Below are 21,278 nucleotides of genomic sequence, written 5' to 3' on the forward strand. Positions count from 1 at the left end.
TGAGGCAGCTCAGGGGTCAAGCCAAGGAGTCAGTCTGCAGGTCAGGAACAGCAGGGTCCATTGCTTGCAGGAGACCAGCCCTCTTCAAAAAAAGCCAAAGTCTGGGACTGAGCTTAAATGAGCTCCTGACCTGTGCTAGGAGCATAGGTGAAGATCCTAGCTGAGGCTGATCCAGGTCTGTTAGGTCTGTTAGTGCCATCCCAGCTCGAACTCTGAAAAATATGGAACAAGGAAAATAATAGTTGACCTAAGTGAGGTCGTGACCTCATGGAGTGAGGTTGTCTCACTGACTTCACACTCTCACTTTGCAGGAGATGGTACAAAGTCATTGAACCATTTAGGTTGCAAGAGACCTCTAAGATTGAATCCAGCTGTTGCTCCAGCACTGCCAGGCCCACCACCAACCCATGTTCCCAAGTGCCATTAGTTAGGTGTCACCCCCATCCTTGCTGGAAGAGCAGTGCTGTGTATGAGGGGTGTAGCTGGTGTGTTGAGCTCACATCACACCTCACTTTGCAGCAGCTTGCAGATCTCCCAGCAAGTTAAACAGGCTGTTTTCCCTGATTCTACTTGGGTGGTTGCAGGGCCTTTCTTCAAAGCACCTGAGGGATGTCCTGTTTAATCATTTCAGTCCTCACTCACTACATTTCCAAAAACAACACCACCCCTGTTCAGTGTGCATAACTACAGAAAAGTTATCATGAATCTACGGGAACATACTTTACTCTCGATACTTCATATTCCTTTTCCTTCTCTACTTTTCCAGGATCAAGCCAGTGCTTGTAGAGAGCTAGGAAAAGGCTAGGTTGCTAAAACTGGTTTCTGTGGATGGCAGGGACTGAAGAGGTAGAGCATCTTTGAGCCTGACAACAACTCCTGCAGGTGTGTGGCTCTGCAGCCTGACCTGATTCAGGGAGTGGGTGCAGCAGTCCCAGGTCAGGGATTAGTCAGTCCCCTCCGAGCTGTTCAGCACCAGGCATGGACTCGGAGGGAGCAGTGCAGTGTGAAGGATCACAACTGAGCACTGAGAACTGGGGTGAAAAGCTGTCATACAAACCAGTCCTTAGGTCCTTGCAGAAACAGTGTGTCATGAGTCTCATGGGTAATGAAGTCAGAACATAAAATAGTCTGAGAAAACAAAAACACCCAGCCCTCTACCTCCAGAAGAGGCACGGCTGAGCCAAAGGCTGACACTGTCATCTCGGAGATGAAGGACAGCCTTGGGCCTAGGTGCAAGTCTGGACTGTGGGTGACTAGCTTACAATGCTTTGCTTTGGGGGAGTTTATTAATTTCCCCCTCCATTTACAAGGGCTATTCTGCCATATGCACCTTGCTTAACCTCCTATTCCTCATCTTCTTCTAGAGTTCATGGAAAAGACTGATGTGTCCATTTTGCAGCTGCAAGCACCAAAATTAGATTCCTGATTGTAGTCACTCTCCAGAGGAGCATTTCTTACTCTGGTGACTACAGAGGGAGGTTGCATATACCAGCTGGCTAAATGAGTTCCTTCCAGTGGGTGAATATCCCTGACCCTACTCCTGTTCTTCACTGAGAAAATCAAGCTGATGGTACTGCTTCTCCTCTGTCAACCATGTTGAGAATCAGCAACACCCCAGGGGCACAGCAACACCCCAGGGACCTGGCCACAGCTGGGATGGAGCCATGCCAGTGGGCAAAGGGACATTTTAAAAATGGGGTTTTATGCCTCCTTTGTGCCTGTAAGCAAAGTGTCATCCTGGAAGTGTCCTGGGGCTTGATTGTGAAAAGAGACACCTGAAATTAACTGGCCACATTATCAGCTTTAAGCAGAGCTAGGTTAACTTTGATTAACCGCAAATAACAATTTAGATCATAAAAATAAAACATTAGCATCTTTTTATGCTACTCTTAGCACTGCATGAAACAACATGTGACCACAGCCTTTTAAAGCTGCATGTTAACTTTTATTGCAAAGCTTTGCTCTGTCTCTCTTCAGTAGCAGAGCAGACTGAGTGCTTCACAGCCTTTTTTAGGAGGCTGATTCTTTTAGTGGTAAAAGACCTCTTCATTTTCCAAAGTTTTATTTATTATTCTTATTTTACTTGAGGAAAGGAATAACATTTCTCTACATCCAGACATTACCCACACATAACTGTGCAAGCAAAGAAAACATAACTTCATTCTTGTGGTTTGAATATGCCTCCTTTTTCCTGTTTGTTTTTTTTTTGTTTTGTTTTTAAGAGGGAGGAGCTTCTATTTTTTAGTTCTCCTTTGGGGATATAAATCAATGAATACATAATTTGGTTTCTATATTAAAGAGACAATCTTTTGCTCCCAGCTACATATGTGGTAATTTTCTTCTGAGATGTGTATTTCTTTCTATTTATTAGTAACTTTGAGGGGTTCTTCCAAATAAAATTCTAGGTGGTGGAACGATAAAGAAGATATTATTTTTTCTTCAATGTAGAAACCTGAGTTTATACCACCAACATGAACATATTCGTTCTACTGACCTCAGCTGAAAAGACACTGTCTAAAATCTATGGAAGTAAAAAATAAAATATTCAAATTTTACAGCATTATGAATGAGGACACAAATAGAAAAACTTTTTCAGATATTATCACTATCTTTGTTTTCAAAATTACTCTCCTTGTTGCTTTTTCTGGTTTATTGCATCTATAGTAAGGAGTGTTATTTTCAGAACAAGACTTCCTCATGCCAAACACTCACAGAGTGGATTAAGAAGTCCTATGGAAGCCCGAGGTCTCAGCTTAATCCTTGCATTATAAAGGCAAATGCTTTTCCTAGTGGCTTGCTGCTGGTTTGTTGGGCTGGTTTTTAATTCAACAAAGGTATAATTTTACATTCAGCTCTGAAGTTTCATTAAAAATAGCTGCTGGAAAAGATCCTTAAAATGAGATTATGTTTTCTATGGAAATTTTATCCAAACTAACTATAGGTCCTTAATGTTGACTTGATCTTTAAGTGATTTCTGCCCTATACTGAGTTAGCTTAATTGGCTGGCAACATAATCACAACCTTCAGTGAGGTTATCCAAGAAGGCTCATGTGAGACTTTTGCACATTTACACATATGACCCTTTAAAAGAAAGCATTTGTCTGGCTGTAGGTGGTGGCTTCCTCTTTTGTATGACAAAAGAGCTCTGTCGAAAACTCTCATTTAGTTGTCATTACCCTAAAATCAAAGATACCGAAGAGGAAAACTGACTTGTCTAAGAATGACTGTCTGTGACTGCTCTTAAAGTAGACAGAGCTACGAAAAAACAGAATACCAAGCTGTGGGGCTGACCTCAGATTTCTCCATGGGAATGGTCTTTTCCACTGCCTCCTTTAAAAGGTGGTTTCTCACTTGATAAGGGAAGCTCCATCAGTTGCTTCATAGAGCACAACTGACACCCACTGGCCACCCCCAGTACTTGAAACATTTTGAGCTATCGAGCAGTCCTGGCTTCAGGGCAGAGCAGGACAATTGAGAGGTGGAACAACCTCCCAGCTCCTCTCAGCCCTTCTTCCTTACAGTGCATGACCTCGGCTTTGTCACTGGTAGCCCCAAAACCCCACTGCCACAAAGTGGGGACACACACGATGTTACACTCGGGCTCCCTTTGGCTTCTGAGCAACTCAGTCGCTCAGTAGTAAAAGCTCCTTTCACATGACAGATGTCAGGGCTCCCATCCCTTTCTGTTCTAAGCTGGACCAGCTTAACAGACCATTTCCCCCCCTGAAATAGAAGCAGATGTTTCATTTGATCAGTCCCAGACTCGCTGTGCCCACCATCCTCCACACTTCCCTGCATCAGCTCTTTGGAAGTGCCCATCCACGTGCTGGTGGCCACTCAGCCAGACTTGCTCAGCTGTGCTCTGGGACGAGTCTGTCTCTAAGGCATCCCAAACGTCACTGCAGAATCCTCTCTTCTCCAGTCACTGGAGTGTTATTATCAAGGCTCCCAAAGATAGTGTTTCCTCCCAAGTGCTGTCACCTGTGTGCTGTGTGAGGAAGTGTCTCCTCCTGCCTTCCTGTCACAGCACAGGCCAGAATTGCACTGGCATTTAGATATCTATTTTTCAGTCACATCCCATGTTCATATCTGATTTTTCCACTTAGGCACTTCCAATGGAATTGCCTTTTAAGTAGCTCCTTCCTACCAAATATCTTTGTTTTAGATTATATTTATCTTCTCATGGAGAACTTCAATTTTCCCCGAGATTCAATCTAATTCTTATTTCCTCCTCATGTCATATATCATCATGTTCTACTCTCTGCTATTACTCCTTGCTCCTGTCTGGGCTTTGAAACTCTTCTCCACTCTCTTATATGTTACTGATTTTATATAGTACATCATAACCTATATGGAACATGCCACTGAGCTGAAGGGTACATTTTTATATTTTATGTAACCAGTGCAGCTTTTATGTCCACGTGATCAGTTTGCACTTTGGCTATTTTAAACATCCCGCTATTATCCGAAATTTAAAGCATGGTATCTCGACTGCACTGTCCTGTTTCTTATCACAGCTTGCAGACAGTATAGGGTAACTTACAGCATTAGACAGGGAAGAGTTTTTTTTGACACTGAGCAGCTTCATCCATGCACAATCTTCTTGCCAGGGCTGGAGTTGCATCAACCTCAAGGGAAAAAGGAAACTGTGGGAAACTGTGTTCTCTCTTTCTGAACACTTTCAGATCATCCCAAGCTACTCTAATATTTTAATTTTTAAAATCCCTCACAGAAACTAATACTCTGACTTGATTTTACAGTTCTCATTTTAGCTTTTGACTTCTCCAGGCAAGCGAAACAACCCATCCATTGTCTTAGAGGAACTTGATGAAGTTACAAGTTTATTTGATGTCACATTATTGATGACACATTATTTGGTGATGTTTCATAGTGGGTTAATTAATAAGTTGAAGGCAACATGTGAAAGATACCTCTCTAAGGAAGAGACACTGTTGCTCTCTGTTTCCCTAGTGCTATAGAGATCCACTTTAGCTTTGACAAATTCCTGACTTTGGGACAGGCTGCATGGAGGCTGGGAGTCCTTAGGGAGAGCACAAACAGCCCCGGACAGTGCCACCAAGGGGAACTGCCCTAAGACTTTAGGGACTCTCAATTGCCACTTATCCAGCACCACTGGTACAAGGGACAAAGATCCCACCCTGACTTCCTGAGTCCTGAAGCATTAACCTTTCAGAGGCCCCTGAGGGATAAGGAATAAAAAATTCCTTGATCCAGGGATCTTTGTGAGCATGCAGAGGTACCCTGCCTGCCCCAGCATTTGGGAGCAGTGAGGAGGGAGTGGGAGGGACAGTCCCATCCAAGCACAGGCACAGCAGGAAGGGTTGCCAGCTTCAGCAGTTATTACAGGCAGTGCCAACCTGTCCCTTGCAGTAAAAATATTCTTTATTGCACCTCACTTCAGTTTCTGGTCTTGCCTGAATTACCATTTCTCCCAAAGTACAACGTGCATCCTCATGGCCAGAGCTTGAGGTGGTTCCTTGGAGAACAAGGAGCCCATTCATCCCCCGATGTCATCATCATTGCCCAGGGGTGGTGGCCACTGGTGGGACAGAGGGGACACCCTGCAGGCTCACAGGGAGGAGCTGGGCTCCCCATACTCCACCCAGAGTGGGGGGAACATTTAACACAAAACTGCAGCAGCAGATACACCTCCTCTGCCTTCTTCCAGCAGCACTAACACATTAAAATAATACCAAGCTGCTGTAGAAATGGCTGATGGCAACACATCATTTATTGATTTTCCCTGCTTAAAGCTTAGCCGTGATTTCAGGCATGCAAAAATGCATAACATCAGAACAATTTGTCTAAATTGCTCTTTACATTATACAGGGAAGGGGAAAAAAGTGTTCAATAGAGTCTGGGATTTTCAGGCTATACTTTAAGGCAATTGTGGGGTTATGAGAATGCAGGTAAGCCCCCAGCCCAATTCATGCCCACACAAATGATGCACTTTCTCTGCTGACTTCTGTTTGAAAATTCTTTTCCTTATTCACACTAGATTTGTCTCTATATAGTGTGACTCTAATGGAGAGAATTGTTTATATAGATAAATCTTGTGCTGTTTAGCTTTCAAATTTCACTTCTCAAAGCAATTTCTGGAAAAGGACCACCCCACCCCATCACATAAGAGTATTTGCTTATTCAAAGTCCACAAAGAGGGATAATTTGCTCCATTTGGGAACTGCACACAAGATTCCCTCAGCAAACTGACATCAACACATCTGAAGGTTTGGATGCTGACAAGTCCCTCAGAGAGGGACAACATGGAGCCCATACAAAGTCACCTATCCATGTATTTCACTGGGATCATACCTGCATGGAAACAGTCCCCTGCCAGTCAGTGCTGCTGGGTAAAGAATAATCTCATATCCCATATCCCATATGCCATGGGTTACTGTGTGTTTATATGCACTCACCTGCTGGCTGAGTGTTCAGCCCTGCTGCCCTCCCATACTTTTGCTGGGATAGCTCAAAGTCTGCACATTGATCCAGACATCCAGTACAATCCAGATACTTTCTATAAGTGATATGAATTCAGAGGGAAAATCCCAGGGGACAGTTTTAACAGTGTTTTTAATGCAACCTTGTTTATACACTCACAAGCAGCATTTCTGTCATTTTACCAGCTTTTTCTCTGTTGTGAGACAAAGGCTTGTCTTTTACTTTGATAAATAAGTACTGCAGATGTGGCTGGCGTTTTTTGCCTTGTTCTTTCAGTGTTCCTTTCAGTGGTACTAAATACATAGACTTTCTCCTTTCAATTTTCATGTTTAGGTGTCAATTCAACAGAGTACTTAAACCAATATCTTCATTTTAATTTAGCCCTTTTTTTTTCTATCCAGAAGTTGAATGAACTCCATAAGTGCCTCTTCCAGTTTAAATTAACCTTCCCATGCATATTAACAGTTACAGTACTTCTATTTCTGCAAGAGTCTCCCATGGCCATCACAGAACTGAAGGGCTGAAAGTTCTTATTAATCCACATGTGCAAGAAGCAAGGGCAGAGCAGAAAGACCAATATAAAGAGCAGAAAGAGCTGGTTTCCAGTGGACTAAGAATTCTTTGTAGTATCACAGCTATCAGCAAGAGACTTCAAGGGAAACTGCACTCATCCCAATTCTTTTGCCCTTAATGCATACTTAAAATCCATTGGCAATTTCCAGTCTTGCAGTGGCTCTTATGTTTTGGGTGGTTTAATATTGTCTTTAAAGGTTATTAGAAAAATAAATACACTGATCAAAGGGTTCTCTGGAACTGCAGCTTGACTTCTATCTTTCCATAAATAATGGGAGCACAGAGCTGAGGCACAGTGAGCACATGACTGGGCTATTTATTGCTTTTCTCTGGGGCACCATTTCTCTTACAACCACTCCAGTTTACTTTTGGAAACCTGTCTGAGTGTGACACTTGCACAGGCACATTTTGAAAGCTGGCTCTGATAATTTATGTACTTTGTCTTAGGCAGCTTCCCGATCCTGTGTTATTTTTAAAGCTTCTCTTTCCACAACCATGTTCCTCATTTGCACTAAAACAAAGCAGGGGGCACAAAAAGCCCACCTGCAACAGACCTAAAGAAAAACCTCTGTAGTTGTAGAATAAATTTTCAATCACATCACTCTCTACATCACCTTAGTCCTTTCAGGCCACAACTTACTCCACTAAGATAAAAAAAAAAAAAAAAAAAAAAAAAAAAAAAAAAAGTTAGGATTTAGTACAAACTACAATTAATTTGTCACAATCATTAGTCCAGAGTAGGAGAAACAGAAGAAAACCAACCAGCTCTGCAAGTAGACTGTAGTGAAGGCATGTCCTTTTCAATATACCTTGACACACAGGAAAATGTGCAATTTGGTAGAATCTTTTCCATCAAAACTCTGAATTGTTGGGTTTTTTTTCCTCCATTTATATTTCTGCCAGTCAAACTTGAAAAATGTCCACCTGAACTAAAGTTTGTTACTTTTGGAAACATATTTAATGATTCATGATCCTCAGTGTTCTCAAGAAAAAAAAAAAACAAACATTAAACAGTTTGGTAAATGGCAATTAATGAACAGGCAATTTCTTTTTTAAATTCAAATTTTATACTAAAAAATCACTGAAAATTTTCAGCTAGTTATAATTTTATTCTTGCTGTTAATCCATAGCTGCAGGCATGGCAACAGAAGGAAAAAAGGACAGAAACAAGCAGTACCCAGACAAAGCTCTGTGAAAAGAAAACATGTGGAGATAACTAAGGAATAATATTATTTGCTTACTCTGATTAAGTTTCCAACAATCAGTGATTTTTTAACCACAGTATTTACCAAGAGAAATCATGGCTACACACAAACAGGGTGTTCCAGATAATTTTTTTCTCTGCCTATTTACCCACCCCACACTAATTCAAGTTCACATGGCTGAGCATGAGCAGCTCCCAACAAGTGGCCCTTGGACAAAGGAATTCTCATATTTCTGGACATTTTTTTTGTTTGCTTACCCATGCCTGTTTGTTTTAGGGTGCTGTAAGCCAATTTTGGCATGGCAAAAGCCACCTTATCGTGTCTGGATAACAGGCTAGGTTATTATTTTGTGTGATATCAGCTACTTCTCAGCAAGGGGATACACCTTAACATTTACCCATGTACACCTTGGGGAGGCTGGCTACCCAAAATTAATGATGGATATTTTTAGGTATGCTTTTTTGAAGGACCAAGAGCAGATGATGGAGCTGCTTGTGCAGTAACAGGGGATCCCTTGGAACCCTCCCAGGGTGAAACACACCTCACATCTTCCCACTGCCTCAGCTCCCAGTGCTCTCTGGATCCCCCTGCGTATGGCATCCATCCTTCCCAAGCTCTTCACCATCCTCAAAACCCCCAAGCAGGGTCCCAAGCTCCTCTATCAAATCTGGGGAGGCGTGGGATGCCTGCCCTCTGCCCCAGCCTGCAAACTTTCCCCACTAAAGGTTACAGAGCCAGCAAGCGAGGGGTAATTTACACAACAACCCCCAAAACTTTCCACCACACTTGAACTTTCTCTGTGGTGAAAGGCAGACTAGTTTGATGTTTATTATCAGTTTTTCCTATTGTCATTGCAGAGTGATTGCAACTGCCATGGCACAGCTGCTCTTTGAAAGCACCGGGGGTGGCAGTTGGGCAGCGTTTGTGCTGCTCGTGGAGGCTCGGGAATTAACAGCCCCCTGCTCTACTTACACAGTGAAACAACACTTTAGAAGTTACCACAGAACATGCCAGAAAGGGTAGTTAGTAGGGGGAAATTGTAGGGGGAAAAAAAATAGAGACATCATAAAGATCAGGGCAGTGTTTCAGCACCTCACTTTGGGCATGGTAAAGTTTAAACCCAAGGAAAGATACCACTGATGGGAATGAAGTAAGAGGTGCCCAGGCTACACGCTGGCCCAGTGATGAGGGTGGACAAGCACTGTTCACTGAGGCTCTGGACTAGAGAAACCAGAGCTGCTTGGGTTCCCTTTTGTTCTTCATTTGTCCACCCTAAAGCCTGTTTTTCTCTCTTTTTTTAATTCACACAGCATTCTCTTTCATTAAATGTTTATGACCCCATTACAGGATACAGTTTTAGATTACTATAATAAAAGGGAGTTGATAAAACTTCATTATCCATGGTGGCAGAGAAAGAATAAAATCTTGCACCTTCAGGTTTGTCCATAACATTGGTTGTAATAACGTTGTTAAAACCAAAGTGTGGGCATACACACATACAAAAAAACCCTGAAAAACTAAATTCACTGTTACTGAATTCAGCATCAGAACATCTCCACTGGAAAGTGCCATATCAAGCATAACTTTACTAAAGCCACCATTTTTTGGTTATTGCATTTATCATTTGGGGGCGACCCCTTTTTGTTCCCTATGTTATTAGGGTGGAAAGTGTATGGGGAGTAAAGTACAGGAACATCATCTCAGCAAGGACAAATTTATACCTGACAGGGGTGTGGAGCTCAGAAATTCCTGTGGTCTTCCTTTAAAAAATAAATCGCTGGTACTTTAATCATTTATCAGAAAGAAGAGAATGTTTGTTTCAAAGGCACAGAACGAGGGCTTTAAAATTAAACTCCTCTCATTTTCAGCTTCTGAGGGAATGCAGAAGTATCAAGGATTTTAAGATCTGTGGGGATGTTTTAGTTCCTTTATGTTCCCAGGCTAAAATATAAATAAATCTCTTTTCCTCCCTCTTGCCAGGTGTGCAATAAGGGACATTCTGATAAAACTCAGCCCTCAGATTATAGTTTTATGTAAAAAAATAATACAATAAACCAATGCAAAAATGCTGTATTAACAGCTCCTGGATAAGACTCCCTTCTACCCCTCCCATGGCATTTGAAGAGTCTCCTTTTGTTTAGAAGATGAGTTTGGCTGGGCCATGCATCACTGAAGCTGAACCACCTACTGCTGGACCAAAGTACCCCATGGGATGTACTGCACACCCTCATTGTCTGGGCAAGGCCATGGGGAAGGGATCTGAGATGCAGATCTGGAATTCCTATGGGATTCAGGCTCCAGTACCCCAAGGAAGAGTGCTGCAGCATCAAAGGGGCACAAAGAAGGGCAGGCAGAGGGAGGAGGGAATTGTGCTGCCAGGGTTAGGGGAAGGTTCCTGCAGGAGAACTGGCTGAGTCTCTTCCTGCAGAACATTTGCCCAACACCAGTCTGGAGGAGCATATTGGACATGAAAAACAGATCTCGGAGGGTCCTTTGATAGCAGAGGGTTGGGTGAGGTACCAGTTGCCCCAGAGCTCGGGCCAGCCAGCCTGGCTGCAGAGGGCTCACAGAAACAGGAGGTGTTGGCTGGACCTCTTGCCCTGCTCCAGCTGCACCAACTCCCCATCACCCTCTCTGGGCCTCTGTGCATTTCTTGAACTTCCTTCATTGCTCACTCTCTACCCCCAAAAAAATCTTTCTCTGCAAGGAAGAGCCACCTCTATTTGAGCCAGCTCCACTTGGCAGCTGTGGCTCCAGATGTGTCAATGGGGAGCAGATCCCACCTGCAGGTGCCTCCCCTCTCCCCACCTTCTCTCAGTGGTGAAAACCAAGGGTGCTGCTTGCTCTGAAAGTGGTTATCCCTCTGTCAGACACAGCCAAAACACTGCCAGGGCACCCAGGTAGGTGGGAGCTGGGGGAGAGAGGGAAAGGGAGATGCCACACGGCTGGGGTGTCCCCTAGGCCCTTCCTGTGAGCTGAGCAAGGAAGCCAAGCCACAACAGAGAGAGGCAGGTGTGCAGGAGAGGAGACACACAGGGCAGGAGGAGGGGCTGGGTGGGAAAAGATGCAGCAAAGGAACTGGGTTTGTATCCAAGACAGGCAGGGGAGGAGCACAGAGGCACTTCCTTGCTCACAGCACCACGGTCTGTGCGCAGGCACTGGGAGAGCCTCGGCCTCATCTCCTCTGCAGCATGCCAGGGGAATGGGGGATCTCTGCCTCACAGAGCTGTCCTGCACTGAATGCTGGTTTGAGTGTGTTTGGAGTAGTGCTGGCAGCAGCAGGCTGGGAGGGCTGGCTCTCCCTGAACCCACCTGAAAATCCATGTTCAGCTTACAGCCTAGCCCTGGCTACCCTTCCAGTTTGGGCTCTTGGCACACACCACACTTGGCCTTAGAAGCACAAGGGCTAGAAAAACCTCTCATTCCAAACCCTCTTCATATAAGTAAAATGCTTGAAATTTGGGAAAACCAGGAACTTCTCAGTTGTCCCATATTTTCTTTTTTTTTGTTTAGAAGTTAAAAGGGAAGCTTGGAACGTTCCTGATGTTGAACTTCTTGTATTACAAAAGCCCTGTTGTACACACAAGATTATGGACACAAAAGCAGAGCAGGGCCAGGCTTTGGCTCTCCCAGCCACTACACATGCAATTGTCCCACTGGGGCTCTTGGTGCTAGAAATACAGCAAGGCTGCATTTCACAAAGACTTTTGTTCCTACCCCTGAAAAACATCAGGAGGTGGAAAGAGAAGGCTGAGGGGAGAAGGGAGATGTTTAAAGAGTCCTTAGGAAAGACCTGTTTTCTGAAAGGGGAAACAACTGAGTCAGTTTTGCTTCTTTATTGCTTTGTGCAACCATGTCCTGCCCTGTAAGGAACTAACCTCAGGCACACTTGGTACATCAAAATAAAATTTCAGTTCAATGTCTTGGATGGAAACTGCTCGACATGAAAGAGGCAGTTTCATATAGATGTCATAAGGATTTGGGGTTTCTGCCCACACGCAAGAGAGTGGAAAGCTGCTTTTAAGGCGTCGGAGAAGCCCCATTTGATATATCAGTTTGTGGGAAGGCCTGTGCCTCCCGGGGTCTGAGCAAGGTTTTAACTTAGCATGACTGGAGCCTTGGGGGTGGTTCAGTGAGCATCTGCCAAGGCTCCTCAAAAGTAGAAGTGAAGCTGGCGCCTATTAGTCAGAAACCACCACAAAGCTGAGCAGCCAGAGGATGCTGGAGCCCTGGGTGTGCTATTTAACACCTGCCAGCTCTCAGAGCAACTGTATCCTATGAGGCTGTTTCCACTTGCACTTGTGGTTAGCAAAACCAAACCCCAAACCTTCAGCAATTAACACTTTTACTCTAAGGTTTCTGCTGCAGAGGACTGTCCTTGCACGTCCGAACCTCTCTGAGGGAAAATGAGTGCTGGAACAGGTTGAATGCTTCAAATGTATGGGGTTTTTTTGAGGCTTTGCTTTCAGGAAAGCCAGATGTGGCTCAGCGAGGGGGAGAAAGGGATCAGGGAGATGAAAAGATGGCACAAGAAAAGGAGACTGCTGAGAATGCATGGCCTGTGCAGAGTAAAAAAGTCTTTCTGGATACTCAAATTCCTTTGAAAATCCAAAGCCATGGGGATAAAGCAGTGAAGTGTCTTCCTTTTAGCTTCTTTTAAAATACCCTCCAGCCTGTGATCATTTAAAGAGGGGCTAAGGAGGGGGATTAATCCACATTCCCCTAAAGCAGCTTCCTGCCGTGAAGCCCTGTCTGCTCCCTCCTGCTTTGGCTCCCGTAGCCCAGTTCACACACAAGGCAAGAGCTGCAGCCTGAGCTCTGTCCTTCAGCCCGCCCTTGATGCAGCAGGGCTGCCTGGAAATACACTCCCAGCGACGAGGATGCTATTTCACTGTGCTCCTCCGTGAATTTTGCTGCCCTGAGGATGGCACGGGGCTGCTGCCAGGAGAAAGCTGCTTGGGAAGGGGAAAAAAATATCTACAGACCTTGGCTTGCTGCTCTGACTCCTGCCAGGCCAGGGGGCAGGAGGGGAAGGAAAGAGGGAACAACAATTTGGAGGGAGAGGGTCTCCTTTGCACCCTGACCCAGGGAATAGAGGACACGACCAAGAGCTGCTTTTGCATATCCAGGCCCCTTCTGGCCCCTCTCCCTGTCCCTCCCCCACAGCAATATGGACTATATAAACTCCTTAAAAGGCTTTGGAAACAGAAGTATTTTTAAACCAAGAGTCTCACGGGTAGTCCTCTTTAACAAGAGAAAGTAGAGGAATCATGCACTTGGGAGAAGCAGCAAATATTTATGTATGAGCTGCAATTATTAAATTCTCTTTCATGGTTGACCTCCTTTATTTCTTTTTTCTCCTTTTAAAGGGTTAAATGGCTTAGAAGCAAACCGGCTTTGGCTCAGTGTTTGAGGTTGCTCTAGACCAGGCATCCCCAGTAATCCTGCTGTGCAAACACAGCCCATCACAGACGTGTTTCCCACCAGCCATCTCAAACCTCCTGAGCAGGAAGCCCTGGCTGTGCCGTGCAGTTAAATCAGCACAATAAAATGGGGGCAGAGAGCTGAGCTAAGCCATCTGTGTCAGCCTCGGAGCAGCTAGGCCTTTCAGGAATTCAGCCTTCTTTTATCATTAGTGAGGGGCAGAGGTGGAAAGGGAGAGAATGAGTATCAACACAGGGCTGGGGGAGAGAAGAAAAATACCTGTACACTGCAGCCACAGCAGGGGAGTCTGTCCTGCCCCCTCCAAAACCAGGAGGGCTCGGGTGGGATGCCTGCATGCTGGGAAAGAGGTGGGACACATTAGCTGAGCAAAAACCCAGACACAAGCTCACAGACATCGGGGGCTTTCAAGGACTGCTGTGTTACAAGTGATGTAAGGGTCTAACTTCAGTCCCTGGTGCAATTCTCTGCTGCCTGAATTAAACCAGTGCTTCTCTGTGCCTGCTGTGGGACAGGTCAATGGCTGCATGGCTGATATCAGTATATATTTATATATATACATGTCATGTATATTTACATATATATATATATATATATATATATATATATATCTCAGTAATATGAATTTGCACACATGCACACACACACACACACACACACACACACACACACACACACACACACATATATATATCAGTGATGTAAAGTCACATAAGACCTTCCAGCTGGGATGAGCCACTGGGGGAAAAAAATTAAAACACTCTATAAAAGCAGTGATGAAGAAATTCAGATGCTTTTTAGGCCCATTTTGGGTCCTGAGGGCAATTGGTTGTTCCCAAGCTATTTTGATGGTGGCATCTGACCTTCAACAATTTCCCCTTGCTAACCAAAGAGGCTGGGAATTGCATACACATCCCTATGAAATAATATTTTGAAATTATTCTGAATTTATCATAGAATCTTAGAACAGACTGGCTTGGAAGGGACCTTAAAGCTCATCTCATTCCACCTTCTGCCGTGAGCAGGGGCAGTGCACTGTAGACCAGCTTGTCCCAAGCCCCATCCACTGTGACCTGGAACGTTTTCCCACGGGGTTTCACCTATCCCACAGCCACGGGAGGTGACTCCAGTGCTGTGCTGGGAATGCTTTCCCAGAAAGTCTCCCTGCTCTGCTTCTGCTGTCCCGGCAGCGAGCGGGTGCCGGACCTGGACATGACAGATGTGAAGGAGAGATCAGCCCTGTCATATTCCTGCCCGACTGACATGGTGAGTTAGACTGCATTCCTGCCTTTCAGTTGTCAGGAGAGTGTGGAAAGAAGATATTTATCGCATTAGCCCTGCATGATCAAGGAGAAGCTGTTTAGGGATGCTTTATTAATGAATGCTAGAGGACATCTACCCCTCCTAACGTACAAGTGGCTCGTTACTGAAAAATGCAGGGAGATAAACAGCCAAGTCCTCTGTCTTCTGTGGCTGTTCAGTAGGTGTGTTACACTTGACATGGGTTATTTATGAGTCTCAGATAGTGCCCAAGGCTAAGCCTACCACTGCCATTAAAAAATAAAAGCATATGTAACCAACAGTCGCGTTCTGCTGCAGGTTTAATAACGCGGATGTCTTTCTCATGACTTAAAAGGCGCAATCCAAAGTCTATCAAAGTCGAAGATAATTTTTCTATTGACTTCAAAGGGTTTGGGATCAGGCTTAATAACGCAGCTGGTCCCTCACCCCCCTCATTCCCAGCCTCCTCCCCCAGCACCTGCTCTGGCTGGAGGTGCACTGATACCTTAGACAGAGCCAGCACGGCTGACCTGCTCCATTTGGAACATGGGGCACCACTGCCGGAGCACTCCTCCAAAATACCCCATCCTTCCCTGGTGCCCTTGCAGATTGCTGCCTGGGGGAGTGGAGAGCCAGGGGAGTCTTCTTCCCTGACTGACTCTTTCTTAGCAGTGCACTGGCAGCTTGCTCAAAGCTTAGAGCGAGTCAGCTCTCCCACCCTCCCCATGCCCAGGCACTGGAAACTCCTCCTGCTTCAAAATGTGAACACAGAATTATAGAATGGCTTGGGCTGGAAGAGACCTTAAGGCCCATCAGTTTCCCTGCCATTGGCAGGGACACTTTCCACTATCCCAACCTGCTCTGAGCCCTGTCTAACTTGGCCTTGAACACTTCCAGGGATGGGGCAGCCACAGCTTCTCTGGGCAACCTGTGCCAGGGCCTCCCCACCCTTACAGTGAAGAATTTTTCCTAATATCTAATGTAAACCTACTCTCTGTCAGTGTGAAGCCATTCTCCCTTGTCCTATCAGGCCCTCCAGGCCCGCGTAAATAATCTCTCTCAATCTTTCTTGCAGGCTCCCTTCAGGTACTGGAAGGCTAAAATTAGATCATCTGGAAATTTCTCAGGCTGAGCAATCCCCGTTCTCCCAGCCTTCCCTCACAGCAGAGCAGCTCCATCCCGCTGATCATCTCAGTGGCTTCCTCTGGACTGGCTTCAACAGAGCCATGTTCTTCCTGTGCTGGGCCCCGAGGGCTGGAGGCAGCTCTGCAGGTGGGGTCTCACCTGAGGGGGGCAGAGGGGCAGAATCCCCCCTCCCCTGCTGGGGGATGAGCCCAGCACATGTTTGGTTTCTGGGCTGTGAGTGCACATGTCCAGATCATGTCCAGCCTCTCACCCTCCACACCCCCAAGCTGCTCTTGATCCATTCATCAGGAAGCTGTGCTGCCATAAAGGAAACCTTTCCCCAGGGCTTTGCCTGCCTGACTTTCTCCCTCCCCGCAAAATCCTCACCTGTTAATTTCAACACAAAAATTGTAGGGGTAAAAAAACCAAAAAGCCTCATCAGTGAACAAGACATTTACATCCATGGCATTCCCTATGGCTTGTTCAATCCTACTACAACTGAACAAAGGGCAAGCTTGCCATGAGGAAACACACAGTGATCCTACAGCCATCCTATCCCATCCCATGGCAACATTTTCCCCTCCAGCAAAAGGGACCAGAGCAGGCAGGGGAGGTAAGTGATATATGGTTTCCATACCTTGCTCTCATGTTGCTCACTCCCTCTTGTGCCAAAGGCCTGGATTTTTATGGGCAACCTTCATTTCCATAGCAAACCACAACAGGGAGTCCCTGGTAACCACAGCACTCTGTGAGCTGGGTAATTAAGGCTGCTAATTAAAAGCAAAAGAGCTGATGGCTCTGAGTGTGTGGCCAAGCAGGATGAGGAATGCTGCTGCAATGGGAATCCAGGCACAGGATGAGCCTCTGCACAGACTGCAAAACTCATAACACCAGGAGCACCCAGGAACACACAGCTAGAGTGCAGCCTTTGAAAACAGAGCTAAGGGAACTCCAGTTCTCCATGAGCTGCTGGCATTTTAACCTTCCCAACACTAGGCAAGGCATCAGGGCACTGCTGTGGTCCACAAGTGATGCTGCAGAGCTGTACCCAAGGCTCAGGGTACCTCAGCAGGGGCTGAGGAGTCCGTGGCAAAGCTGCAGCAGGGGAATAGAGCAGGTCAAAGCACAGAGGGCACCTGATGGCTTCACCACAAAGCTGCTTTTAAAATGAAACCACTGAAAGAGCTTCTCCCTCCTTCTCCGCCCGTGCTCACTGCTTGCTGCCAACACATTGCAAGTGTTCTGTGAAGTGCTGCTCACTTGCTCTGTGGTTGCTCACGACAGTTTGATTTGGATAAGAAATTCTGAAGATGAACAGCCTTTATCCAACGTTACCTCTTTTTTTTTTTTTTCCCCTCTTAATTTTTAATGTTTTTCTCTGAATTTTTCTTATTTTTCCCCTTCCAGAGCAGCAGTATCCTTCTAAGGGCCAAGCCCTCAGGACACCCTAAGCACCAATGCATTTTCCAGGAGGCAGTGGCTACTCCTCAGATACACTCATCTTGCAAACATGACACCAAAAGGAATTTATCTACACCTTCTACCAACTCCAGACCCTATGGACACATCACCCCCTTGTGAACACCTTCCTGCAGAAAGAATAAATTTGCCCTCAAGCAAGCAGTTTCAGCAGCACCACGGTCGGGTGAACCATGCCAGATTTATCCCACTGTGCTGGATTTATTCCAGCATGCCAGGTACCAGCACAGGCAGGGGTTAAACCAAGCCTTCCCTCCTTAAAACGGGGAGAGCTTTGCTCCTAAGAATGAAAATCCTGCAGCACACACAGACACTTATTTTAATGACTACACTTTGTTGTAATGTTACCAGATATTTTAAAGAGTGTATCACTCCAGCAGAAGCCACTGCCATCTGTGCTTCCCCAATTAGGAATGCAAGCAAATATGTATTTTACAGTAACATCAATAAAATATAATGCGCAAGTGATGTATCTTTGGTTTTGTTTTTTTTTTTTTAAGACACAAATTAGGGAACCAGTCAGTCTTGAAACTGCAGAATTCCCTTGCAGGAAGAATGGAGTTTGTAGCCAAAAGAACAATCCAAACCAGGCCTCTGTCACAAGGATTTTAGTTTTCAAAGCAGAATAAATGGTCTTTAATATCTTCTTTTTTAAGTGTATCATCAGTATGAGAAGACGGCCTACACTGTTATTTAAAAAGAAGCCCTGCTTGCCAGGCTATTCATTAGTGAGCATCCCATAAGAGATGCCTGAATCCTGCCTCCTGTCAGAAGACAGGTGTTGAGCCTTTTCTAAAATCTCCACTCTTTTTTCCCCACTGCTGGCTCAGATCAGTCACCCCAAGCTGAGCCACTGTAAATCAGTGATTAAGGGAGGAAAACACTTATTTCCCCATTTCTTGCAACTAGGAGATATGGGTGCTCTGCAAATACTTTTGGTTGTTTCCAGAAATTCCTTTCCCTGCCAGAGCAGAGCGCTGCCCACAGCTCCCGGGAATAGAAAGGAACCTCTCAGAGGGCAGGAGGGGAAGCGCCAGGGGAGGGACCTTCTTCTTTTTTTTTTTTTTTCTTTTTTCTTTTTTGTTTTTTCATTTTCTTTTTCCCTCCATCCGAGTGTGTCTTAAACTGTTTCTCCAGAACATGCAGCCCCAGAGGGGAGTGGGGGGGATCAACCCAAACAAAGTAAAACAGCAACATATTGTCTGCAGCTGCCAGCAAGGCATCCCCTCCCTATCTCGTACTTAATGCGATAATGAATCTTCCCGTAGGAGCTTTTATGGTTTAAGTCTTACTGAATAATAATATAACACGGAATACACACAAAGCTACATTTTTCTCTCCTCTCCTCTCCTCTCCGCTTTTCTTTTTTCTTTTTTCTTTTTTCTTTTTTCTTTTTTTTTTTTTCTTTTTTTTTCCCCTTCAAAATACACATCTGATCAAAAGCCAGGATGCAATTAAAACATAGCATAGTTTGGGTTTGGTTTATGTTCTTTTTTTTCCCATGCCACTAGAAGGTATTTCAGCAGCAAAGGAAAGCTAAGACAGTGTAAGTATTTTCTCCATAAGGGTAATTATTAAGGTTATACTTAGTAAGTCTTTGAGCTTTAGCACTTTGACCTTTTAAATGCATTTTAAGTTAAATTACTATGCATATAGCTAAAAATTGTGTGTGTCACACAGGAAGTCTTACCTGCTTGACAACAAAGAGTGCAGGACCTGCCTTGCTCAAAGTTTCCCATCCTGGCATTCCCTGGCCCCATGGCAGCTGTGCTGCACTCACATGAGCACCTCCTTCACCAGGCTTAGCCATGGATAACTCGTCTGGTGAAGACCTCAGAGCATCCCTGGTGAGGCTGGGGAGACCAGAAACAATGCACCCGTTATTGGCAGGGAAAACCATCCAGCTGCTGCTGTCATTGTCCTGGAATTTCAGCAACTTCATGGCAGTGAGAAGAGCAAAGTGCTTCCGTGGCCTCTGCCCCTCCCTCTGCTGTAACTTGCTCTCTGTGCATGTATTCCTGTACTCAGGAGTTCCTGGCACAGCTGGAGGCTACACACCACCTAAAGGAGCAGAGATAGGGTAATATACCCAGCTGATCCAAGTGAGGCACATCTGAAGAAGCATGAGCATCAAGGTCCTCTCGTCTCACCAGGGGGTGGCTGGTGTCAGTCATGGCTTTTGAGAAAAAAATGGTTTGTGGGACCAGAGTATTAATTCTGTTTTCTATCTCTGGCTGTGCAAACCCAAGTACAAGACAGTGCTCCTCGCTCATGTGCAGAGACCCCTTCAGTCCCTTGGTGAAGAGGGGAATTCTCAGCAGGAGCTTCTCTATTTCCATCAGCTGGAAAATTTTCAAACATGAAAAAAATCTTCACTCTCCATAGACCTTCATGTGCAGGAATAGTTATGGTCTTCCTTGGGGGAGAGAGATGCAGATCTCAGCTGAAGCTCTGACAGGAGTCAGTCACAATTAAAATTAATTACATAGCTGATAGAAGTCCCTGAGTCTTGCTAATAGAGAAATAATTCATTTTGATGGTCATCTTCATTTCTTTATTTCTCTGTTAACCACAGTGTGTAAGAATGGAAGAGCATGTGTTTCACTTCAGTTAATTGCTCTGGCACACACACAGATCCATGTGCCACACAAATAAATCCTCAGAGCTAAGGATCTTCACAGCACCCTGTGCCCATTTGGGAGCCCTGTCTAAGGAGAGGCAGGCTCTGGGTTTTTTGGTGCTCTGGCAGCCATGGGCAGGTGATGCCTGGCTGGTGGGGAGGTCAGGTGAGGAAAGTGCCTGCTTTTGCATCCTCAGCCAAAGATGAAATACCAGGCAAGAGGGGGCTTGGGTCTGGCCAAGTGCAGCTGCTCTTATCTCCTTGGGTAGGAGAAGAAATCCTTGGCAGCTGGAGTTAAATCTTAAGTGCCCCCAGAAAAAATTTTGCATGGGAGGCAGCCCAGAGGAGCTGCAGTTCTAGATAAATGCCTTTGCTGCCTCAACTCCTGCCCTCCAGAAATAAGGAAAACAACATTTGCATGGTTCCCTTTGGCTGTTTCTGTTGTGTGCAGCCTGTCAGACCTCCTGGGGAGAGCTGCCTTCTCTCTGAGCTTGCTTGTGGGACAGGGCAAGCAGGAGGTGCCACCTGCAGCAACGGAGGCCAGGGAGAGGCATTAAGGAAAAACTGCTGAACAGCAGGGAGACACAGGCATGGAAATAATCCTTTTGAAGGCTCTTGAAGTTGAGATGTCTTTGTTGTGTCTACTGAGATTGAAGAAACTTCTCTTGAATGACATAGGCAGCATCTGCACATCTCAGGACAGATCAAGGCACCTTCAGGAGCCAATTCTGGCCAAGCTTCCAGGGATTCCCAAGGGCCTTCTACCTCACTGGCACTTGGACATTTCCCTACGTAGCCAATAGCCAATACAAGACTTTATGACCCATTCAAGCATTTATTTTACACACTGATGAAATCTGAACTGAAATCAAGTCCCAGGTGCAAACAAGGATCAGGACATTACAATATTCACTGTGGAGATTCATGGATCCCATTGAGACCACACTGAGCTGCTGCATTGTGTTTATTTTGAATTTAGAGGCTTGTGCTTAGCGACAGGTTGCCAGTGTCCATCTGTAGCTTGTTTTTTGTTTTCATCCGTGCTGCACATTTGTGTGACAAGACGTGGGCATGTTCAGCATGGAACAAAC

This window comes from Lonchura striata, chromosome 7 (genome assembly GCF_050655825.1).
Source record: "Lonchura striata isolate lonStrDom1 chromosome 7, ASM5065582v1, whole genome shotgun sequence".
Classification (NCBI taxonomy): domain Eukaryota; kingdom Metazoa; phylum Chordata; class Aves; order Passeriformes; family Estrildidae; genus Lonchura; species Lonchura striata.